Raw genomic sequence first — 10,369 nt, forward strand, 5'->3', positions numbered from 1 at the left:
GAAAAGAGTTTTATGGATAAAATGCAAAAATTATACTGCCCACACAGCATACAAAACCAAATATAAAATACAGGGCAAAATATATGTAACTCTTGCCATGATTGCTATCAGGACATCAGGAGGATAAAAAAGCAGTAACATAAATGAAAATGGAACTTAAATGATAATTCCAGTGGGAAAAGATGCAATAAAGGGCATCATGGTGATGATTACAGCTCATAGATTCAATAGGTGGTGTAATTTTTTCTAATGACAAAGAGTAAAATATCATTGGGTACCTTAATTGCAGGACACTCCACTTTCTCTAAGACGAGCAGAAAATTAATGCTGATAGAATTTGGTTCCTTATTTCCATTTTGACTACCCTCCAATTTCTTTAACAACTACTCGCAAAAGATATCATGCTGAAGAGATGTTTTCCTTGGTGTTAGAAGTTATTTTTTAACAGAATTCTCAGGTTCTGGTAGAAAGGTGTATATGCAGAGCATTTGTTTCATAGTTATCAGAGACTGCCATAATTTCAAATCAGAGACCTAACTTGCTCTTTCCAATCTTATGTAGAAAATAAAATTATATATAAATTTTCCAGTTGTTCAGATCTATGAGGAACCTCCATACTGAGAAAGACAGGCGTAATCCAGAGAGACAAGAAAAACTAGATTACCTTGAAGAAAATTATATGAATTTGTCAGTAGCTCAGAGATACAAAAAATTTATTTACTTGACAGGGCTCAGGGTGAACAAAAGTTTGTGGAGCATTTTGTGTTTGAAAAATAAAATTTTCCTTCAAGCACTCAGGTATTTTCAGAGGTGGTCCTGTGACTAGAAACTAAGATTTACATAAGGCCTGAGACTCACTAAAGATCTGGATTAAGTCCAATTCTGAAAAATAACAAAGCAATTTTAAAAAATGAACTCTTACTGGGCTAAATACAGTAAGGGGATGTTAGGAATTCTGTAATTATATCCATTTTCTCTTTTTTCCACCTTCCCACTGAGCTCCGTAGTAGTACTCTTTGTACATTCACTGCCAATCTGAGCAACATGAGGAGAAAACAACCTGTTTTCTTCCAAAATTACAAGACATATTATTAGCTAATTCATAAGGGAGAAAGCTGTACAGCTGCTTACTGTATTGAATCTGTTTTGGATTTTACAATGTTCTATTGTATCTTCTAGGTTGCATTAAAAAAATAAAACAAAAAACCCAAACAAAAAACCAAACCAAACCAAAACAAAAATCTCCCTAACCAAACGCAAACAAATGACCAAAACAAACAAAAAAACCCACCCCCAAATCCCAATCTACTTTGGTTCTGTGTGTTTTGCCTAGGCTTATTTTGCTGGTTCACACTAGATTCTGTTTGTCTAGGGAATTTGCAGAAGCAGCTGACAAAAACAGTGGTTTATTTCCTCTGTATACTTATATTAGTCTACAAAGCAGACTAGGGTTTACACTGATTGAAGAAAAAAAGGCCTCTGCACTACCTTGAGTGCTACTTTGAACACAAACCATAATCTCATGGAAGCACTAATATGACATTTCTCTCTCGCATTACAAATTAAGTAACACCAGCTGCCTACGAAAAAAAGGAACAAGGAAAGTCTTTTGTGTTTGAGAAGCTCTTGCTGAACTGATATTAAATAATTTCTGCTTTTCTATGCCTTGTGAAACCATTGACAGTATAAGGCAATATTGTGTTAGGTACTGAACGAATTAAATACACGTTTCAGAAATAATCGGTGAGAATACTAATGACTCAGTGATTGTGAGAAGGAACAACATAATTTTTAAAGCAGAAATACAAATATAAGGAATGATTTAATTAGCAATAAAAAAGAGCCATTATTTCAGTTAGTTACTACTATTTCACATTTTCACACAACTTCTTATACATTACTTGAAAAACTGCATTACACACACGCACATTGCTACAGTAACTAATCTGTTAATCTACAGGAAGATTAATGTGTTTCAAACCAATAGCAAGTAATTTAGCTTTCACTCAGCAAAGCCAGGTGCTCTTGCACCATTGGAGTGTCTTTTGAACAATCATTACAAAGGTTGAGGTTGCAACAGAAAAAGCCTCTGACATTTCTTGAGGAGAAAACTTTTGTGTAAATTGCATGGACATAGAGGATCTAATAACGAACTGCAAACCAGACCTAGAAAATGCACACAGAAGCTCAGCAGACAATGTGAAAAGCTGACTGCAATAGATCATATGTCACCACAGAAGCTAAATCAGATTCAGTAGAGTAAGCTTTACTTCTCCGTTATTTCAATACAGTTTGTTTTCTCCCCACAGCTTAGCTGTGAGTGTGCAAATGGTGCAGCTATGGAGCAGAGTGATAAAGAGAAGATGTACAAGCCGAGATCTGCTAGTGGATGGAAAGTACCACCATTTTTAACAATGGACACTTAAGTATTGACAAACCTCACTGGAACTCTTTTTTAGTAGATGCACTGTTTCAACCTATCTGCTCTGCTACAGCTTGCTACTGGTACCTCGGGAGAAAAACAGTCCAGATGGAAAGCTAAACTCAAACTGGGAAAAAACAAGGAAACCGATGCTAAAATTAAAGCTTTCAGGATGTGCCATAAGAAGAGTTTTCTTGAAAAGACCTCAGTAGTTTCTTAATTTGATTCAGCCCAAGAGCCTGAATGCCACATTATTAGTTGCCCTGATTAAGGCCTCAAACACTATGTCAAATTTTCAAATTCAAATCAAACTGAATCCACATGAAACACTATACTGAATCCAAATGAATCATTGCAATTTTCCAATCAAAAGTTCCCAAAAATTCCAATCTATAAGAAGTAATATTATCCTCATTTATATGCTTATATAATTATATATTTATCTTGGTTTTGCTGCAGGATAAAATTGAATTTTCAGTTACTCAAATGACATACAGTGATAAGATCATGCTATTAAGAATCAGTAAATGTGTGTGTAGAAACCATGTCTTGGAGTTATCTGATGTGAGCAAGGATACAGTCTATTTTTAGAAGCTCACTGTATTACTGTAAAATTAGCACTTCTGCCACAGTCTTTCACTCCTTGGTTAGTTTTGTAGATTATAACTTACTGATTAGAGGTCAAAGTTGTATGGGCAAACAGATATTCTAATGTATATGTTGTATAACAGTCATTAAGTCCATTCAATTACTGAATTTGAACAGTATTGAGCTAATCGCAGAATTGCTAATGCTTTAAATGTAAATGAAAATTATGTTTTTGCTCCCTACTATTTAATTTTCAGAGTCAAAAGGGTTAAAGTTAGAATCTGAGGAAATTAGGCATGATGAGCTGAGAAAACGTTGCCATGACATCATAAATGCATACATCAAAGTGCCAGCTGTAACATCATTTTTTCTAAGGAAAGGAAACTAGATTTATTTTCTTCTTTAATTCTTGTGTATCATTATTAAGCCCTTAAAGGAATTGTAGTATTTACTGCTTGTAAATATACCTCATAAAATGTACCTCATAAAAACTAGCATTTTAAAAGACCCATGGAGCTGAGTTTGCTTTACCCATCACCTCTCTCCCATAGTGCCCATCATGGCTCCTGCCTGGCTGTACTGCAGGGATGATGATAGTGAAAACCTTGTTAAAGACATTCTACCACTGAAACAAATTCGATTCAGCCAGCAGCACTTTTGTGTTGGAGGACTAAAATAAGACGGGTCTGGTGCAGTTCTTTTCTTGAGGAGAATTGACACCTGTGATAGCAATAGCAGGTGGCTTTTTTTTTTCCTATCAAAAGCTTTCCTTTAGGACTGAAAAGAACAAAGGATCTCTGAAACCACCGTTTGTTCTGTTTTTATGTGTTGTTCCAACAGTATGTATTTTGCCCACTGAATATGACAAATGAAGCCGGTTGTGTCTTTCAGACAGAAATCTCTCTCCTATTTGACAGATTTCAGGGTCCGAACGCACTGCTCCTATAAAAGCAGAACAGGAGAGCACAGAAACAAGGATTTTTAATCAGCGGGGCGAATCTTTAAATACTATATCTAGGCTACCTCCACGTGGATAAAAAGGATGACGTAATGCTTTGGAGAAACAAAAAGGCGAGGGCCGAGGCCGGGCGGTGCGGGTGGCTGGGGCGGCACTCTCGAGCCGAGCCGAGCCGAGCCGAGCCGAGCCGAGCCGAGCCGAGCCGAGCCGAGCCGAGCCGAGCCGAGCCGAGCCGAGCCGAGCCGAGCCGAGCCGAGCCGAACCGCGGCAGCGCCCCCCTCACGGCCCGCACCCCGCCCCGCCCGCCTCGAGCTGCGCCGCCAGGTGGCGCTCCCGCGCCGGGAATCTGCCCTGGGCGGGCCCCGCTAGGGAGTGCCCCACACCGCCCGGGAGTGCCCCACACTGCCCGGGAATACCCCACACCGCCTGGGAGTGCCCCACACCGCCCGGGAATGCCCCACACCGCCCGGGAGTGCCCCACACTGCCCGGGAATACCCCACACCGCCTGGGAGTGCCCCACACCGCCCGGGAATGCCCCACACCGCCCGGGAGTGCCCCACACCGCCCGGGAATGCCCACACCACCCGGGAGTGCCCGCCCGGGAATGCCCCGCACCGCCCGGGAGTGCCCCACACCGCCGGGGAATGCCACACACTGCTCGGGAATGCCCACACCACCCGGGAGTGCCCGCCCGGGAATGCCCCGTACCGCCCGGGAGTGCCCCACACCGCCGGGGAATGCCCCACACTGCTCGGGAGTGCCTCACACGGCCTGGGAGTGCCCCACACCGCCCGGGAGTGCCCGCCCGGGAATGCCCCACTCCGCCCGGGAGTGCTGCACACTGCCTGGGAGTGCCCGCCCGGGATTGCCCCACACCGCCCGGGAGTGCCCCACACCGCCGGGGAACGCCCCACACCGCCCGCCGGCCGCAGCGCGGCCCCGGCCGTGCCTCCCGCAGACCGCCGCTCAGCAGCCTGTAAATGCAAAAGCGCTGCTGCTCCGGGAAGCACGAGCTGTCTATGAGTGTGACAGCCTGTGCTCAGGGAACCATAGCGCTCCAGAGCTGTTTGGGAAATTTTCTCCTGGTAGGTATGCTGTACAGCATGGCAGAAACTTAAACGGGCTGCTAACGTGGGGCTAAAAAGAGCGTTAAAAGAGCCAAATAACTGCTAGCTTGTGTAAAGATTTTATGTTAACTCCCCGAGCTCCCAACTAAGAGCTCCCTCTCGGCTCTCATGAGACCCCACCTGGACTATTATTGCCAGGTCTGGAGCCCTCAGTACAGGGAAAGGTGTGGACCTGTTGTAGCGAGTTCAGAGACAGGCAAAAATATTGATCAGAGGGCTGGAACAGATATCTTATGAGGAAAAGCTGAGAAAGCTGGTGCTTTGCCTGGAGGAGAGAAGGCTTTTGGTAGTGAAAAAGAGGATTATAAGCAACATTGGGTCAAAGTTCTTAGCAGGGCCTGTAGCTATAGAAAATGAGGTTGTGGTTACAAAATAATATATAAAAAAGAATTTCTTTATGAGGAGGGTGGTAAAATACTGGTACAGGTTGCCCAAAGAGGTCTTAGATACCCCATCCCTGAAAACATTCAGTTCAGACAGGACTCTGAGTTACCTGATCTTGTTGAATATATCCCTGCCCATTGCAGGAAGTGGTTGGACAAGATGGCCTTTAATGCTCACTTCCAAACCAAACTTTTCACTGGTTCCATGGTTCTGTGGCTGTGTTGCCACGACATGAACCTGAAAAGAAATGGACTCCACTCTTTCTTTCAGGAGGCATCTCTCTTGTGTGTGTCACTTTTCAGAAACTCTTGCTACTAACTAAAGGAAGCTATTAAAAGTAGTTATGGTGGTTGCTAGTATCAAACCAGTTATGGATAGCACACCAATTTCCACATGTTGCCATTTACAATTAAAATGACATACTCACAGAACTTCACTTCTGCAAGATCTTTCCATTCTGTCTCTACCACAAAGGAATTATCTGCTGTGTCCATGACGTCTCTTTGCACGGACTGGCTAGCCAATTTGTACCAATAGACGCACTAAAAAACCTGCTACATGCTTTTTCTGAGCATGTTATGCTATCATAATAGGGTACAGCAAGAGAAGAGAAACAATGCGGAATAATGTTGCAGAACAAGCAACAGAAATAAAGAGGTCTGGCTAATTTATGTAAACTTGCCCTTCTGGCATGTTTTACTCCTAGAACAACGAAGTTGTTGACAATATTTTTGGTTTAGGGAGAGAAGAGACCTATTTCCGTTCTCTTTTAAAGAAATTAAAGGGCAACACTTACGCCAATATCTGGAGTATTTTATCTGCACCCTGAAGTGTTTTCCATTGTTAATGCCTGTTGCACATTCTCTACTTTGTTGTGCTAAGTACAGATGCATACGAATTAAGCATAGATGTACTCAGAATGAAGTACATTTCCTCTATTCCAGGAAAAAACAAACAAACCCTCAATTATAATAAACCACAAAAGCAGGATTAAACTTTTCAAACCTAGGTTGTTTGTGAAAGCAAAAATAGCTAGTAATTCTGTATAACAGGAACAGCTAGTAAACATGCAAAATATCTATATTAATATTATTTAGAGCTTTGGTTTGTTGTACAGAGATATGAATATGTAGTTAAGTGTTATGAGCTCTGTAGCTTTTGTTAAAGGACAGCTTTAGTGGGGTGCATTTCTTGTCACAGCATACAAAATTCTTTACACCTGGAACTTCTATTGTCTCTTTCCCTCCTTTTGTGTTATAGAGACTATAAAAGAGTACTGCGTGGTGTAACAAGTGATTAAAGTGTACTTGTGACATAAAGAATTTAATAAGCTAAATGATCAGTTTTCATTGATGCTTATCCTGCCTATAACACCTAATTGAAATATATTCTTAGTGGAAAACTTCCTGAGTCTTTGTTTTAAGAATATTATTTACAGCATTGATTCATACCATTAACCTTCTGCTCTTCCTTGTATTTACTTGCTCACTTTTTATTCTGGTTTCTTCCTTTTTCTCTGCAGTCTTCTCTGGTTTTTCACTTTCACCCACATCATCTTCAGCTCTCTGACATTTCAGTCTGTTGATGCACACAAACATTCTGCCAAAACAAGTTAGCTAGAAATAGGGCCATCCTTAGTGACTGCTCCACTTTCAGCACCATATTTTACCAGCTGTGATTGACAGAGCTCATGCTGTCAAACCTAATAGTTCTTAAGTGGTGATTAACTGGGCTAGTGATACAGGAAGGGGGGTTGGTGAACACCTAACTTTCCATTGCTATAATCCCACCGAGGTGCTGATTCTTTACTCCTTCAGAAATGCCAGACTGGACGATTTGCTGTGCTTTGCTAATTATTGTAGCGGTTTGGTTGTTCATTTTGCCTCTACTCACCTCAGTTATGAGCTCTGCTGAGTCTCACCCTGAGGAAATTTAAAATGCAGGAGCTGCAAGAAGACAAGAGAATAGAAACAAAATATCTGAAATCAATCTGCCAAAAGCCTGATGCTTTGTCTAAACAGTATGAAATGGCAACTCAAGTTACGGAGCTTAGGAAGTAAGTTCTGGATCTATGTTCCAGGAATGTATGAGGATTTTTAAACAGTGTTACTGTCCCAGGCAATCTCTTTGGATCATGCTTTTTATTTTTTCTCTTCTAACATTTGTCTGCTTTGTCCTATCATACTCTAATTATCCAGGCTATAACAATCCAAGCTCTAATAAAACCCCACTTTTCATTGTCTGTGTCTGTCTGCATGTTCCATAAAGTAAAAGAATTATTTTGGGAATTTTTTTAAGCCTTACTCTGTCTCCATAAATCACTGTAAGGCTTCCTTTATATTTAAGTGTATGGTATTTATTATGTCTGTGGATGCATTTGGTCCCACACAAAATATTAATGCTTTAAGCAGAATTGTGTATTACAGGGTGACAGGTTGCATTCAAAGCTGTTGCACAACACCAGAATACCTGAATGTGCTACATGCCCAGATTATGTCATGAAGGAGGATCTGAAGATGGCATATTTTCTCACTCAAAAAGAATCTAAATAATAATTAGAAAAAAAAATTCCTTGAAAGACTGAAATTTCTGGAATAAAACTCCGAAGATGTAATGAAGTTTTAATTTCTTGCACTGCATTAGCCTTATGACCCACTTTGGGTATGCTTGTAGTAAAGTTTTGGTTAAGATCAGGCATACACCCTCAGCACAAGAATTGCTGTCCTGTGGTTTGCATTGTCAAGTGTTTGTTCTTAAAGTGCACAAAATGAATACTTCTCAGATGAATTTGATACAAATTTTTGATCAAATGGAGTTAGGCAGGCACTTCAGAAGTGCACATACAGCAGTTCAGCTTGTAATTAGCTTAAGTCCCCGGTTCTCTGAGACGTAAGCCACCTTAGATTTATTTTTTGCTGGTCTTTTCTTCACCACTGTTCCCATGGGGAGATGTCTGTTCATTACCTGAACAGTGCACAAGAATAGTTTCAACATGAGCTGGAGCAGAAAAGACTGAGATAAAGGTTGCACTAATGAGAAACTGGAGCAAGAAGTTTATAAATTAAAATCTAGAAACATCTCCTTATGAATACAGTTTACCAGGCGTCCTTTAAGGGCGAGAGAATTCAGTGAGTTTTAACATTTAAAAATCAGGCAAGCATCACTCTGAGTAATTTTCTTCACCTAACAATGGCTCCAGGTATTCACTTAGTGTCAGTGTGAGATATTCCTCTCCAGCTCTTTTGGTGTACAACCAACCTCCTTTCATGTTGTGCTCCTTATAAATAAATGCAGACAGCCTTTAATGATCGTGATGATTCAGATGATCTTCATCTGTAAGCTAATGATAATACTTCTCTGACTGAAAGATTTTAAGGCTATGGTCGTTCACATTTGTGACATACATAACAACTGTGCAGGCACAGCTTTTGAAAAGCCTATAAATAGAATAGCCCATTATATTTTTGGCAAGGAGGCAGGTTTGTTGCTTTTTAAAAAATCTAAAATTTAGGAATATTTGGTAGTATTCTCATTTAGGTGCCATAGAATTTCAAAGACAAATTACTGCTCTCTTTTTCTTTTTAAACTGTGGATTACTGCAGTAAAATGTCATATTTTATGATTTATATGAAATCTTGAGATTAGCTGCTCAATGCTTTTTGAAATTTGCAGTATTCATTGCGCAAGTTGTACTACCAAGAATATATACTCAAGTACTCAAAGGACTGACTTCATCAGCAGAAATACACTTAGAAAATTAAAACAACTGGAGGACAACTGTATTGTTTATGTATAGGGCATGACTGGAAAAATGAAGAATCAGAAAATGATGCAAGAAGAGATGCCAAAAAAAAATTTGAAAAAGCACCTACTTAGGAGTATTTAAGGCCTTTAAGTGGAAAAGACCTTTATGAATGAATACATTTTATACTACTTAGATTTTGGTTTTACTGTAATAGCATAGTAGTTAAAAAACCCTGTCTTCTTTGCATACTAAATGGCTTTTCAGTCTTCCAAATTTATTGAGAAGTGTTTTTCTTATTCTTTCAGATGTTCATTTTGTGGTCTCAGTATTTCCTAGCTGATGTGTGTCAAAGGTGTAATAAAGAAGACTGAGAGTTAAAGAGTATTTTAAATAAATATTCCCATGCTAAATGTATGTCTGCAAAAGTTGATACAGTAGTGCAACTATTCCCTGAGATAGTGTAATGTGTGCATTTTATGACTTGAAATAATTGTGCCTTAAAAAGACACTCTCATTTTTCCTTGTACCAGGAAGTGTAAGGTGCTCATAGGGATTATGCCAATCAAAACAAGAAACCTATAGGATAATACTGGATTCACAGTAACTGGCTGTTACTACACACTACCACAGTACACTTAGAAAAGGAGTACAATTGCTCCTCTGCTAATACACTTCTTAATACGAGAAACCACTGTGAGGTAAGTCATATGACAGCATGGATGTTGGGCTAAGTCATATGACTTGTCTCATAGGGGTTTCTTGATTTATTTCATAAACAGTCTGTTGCTTACATTGACAGACAAACTAGAAACTTTGTGGTTCTGTTGCTCCTACAGTTGCTGTTTTAAGTTGTTTTGTTGATTACTTAAATTCTGATAAATATATTTAGAATAAAATAGAAACCAATAATGCACAACCTATGAAAACAAAAGTAGAATTTGTAAGCAAAGTGATTAACATTGTCTCTATTAAAGAGACAAAAAGCTCAAAACATAAAATTTGTGCATGAAAATTTTCGAAGTATTCTCATGTAGTTTTGAAACAAGCCAGACAAGGCTCTAAGTACTTTTTAAGATTAGTAGGTTTACCAGGAACACTATGCCTAGTGTTCTTGTCTGTACTACTGTCAATGTGTCTGCAGGCT

At 39.9% G+C, this 10,369-nt stretch overlaps 1 long non-coding RNA gene across 1 annotated transcript; it reads right to left on the reverse strand.

Moving 5' to 3' along the window:
* Positions 1-1,803: 1,803 nt before the first annotated feature.
* Positions 1,804-4,135, reverse strand: LOC148219841 (uncharacterized). The gene is made up of 2 exons (XR_015799272.1): positions 4,034-4,135; positions 1,804-3,952 (listed from the first exon to the last, which is right to left on the reverse strand). It is a non-coding gene; the product is annotated as an uncharacterized LOC148219841 (long non-coding RNA).
* Between the last annotated feature and the right edge of the window lie 6,234 nt (positions 4,136-10,369).

This window comes from Sturnus vulgaris, chromosome Z (genome assembly GCF_052056855.1).
Source record: "Sturnus vulgaris isolate bStuVul1 chromosome Z, bStuVul1.hap1, whole genome shotgun sequence".
Classification (NCBI taxonomy): domain Eukaryota; kingdom Metazoa; phylum Chordata; class Aves; order Passeriformes; family Sturnidae; genus Sturnus; species Sturnus vulgaris.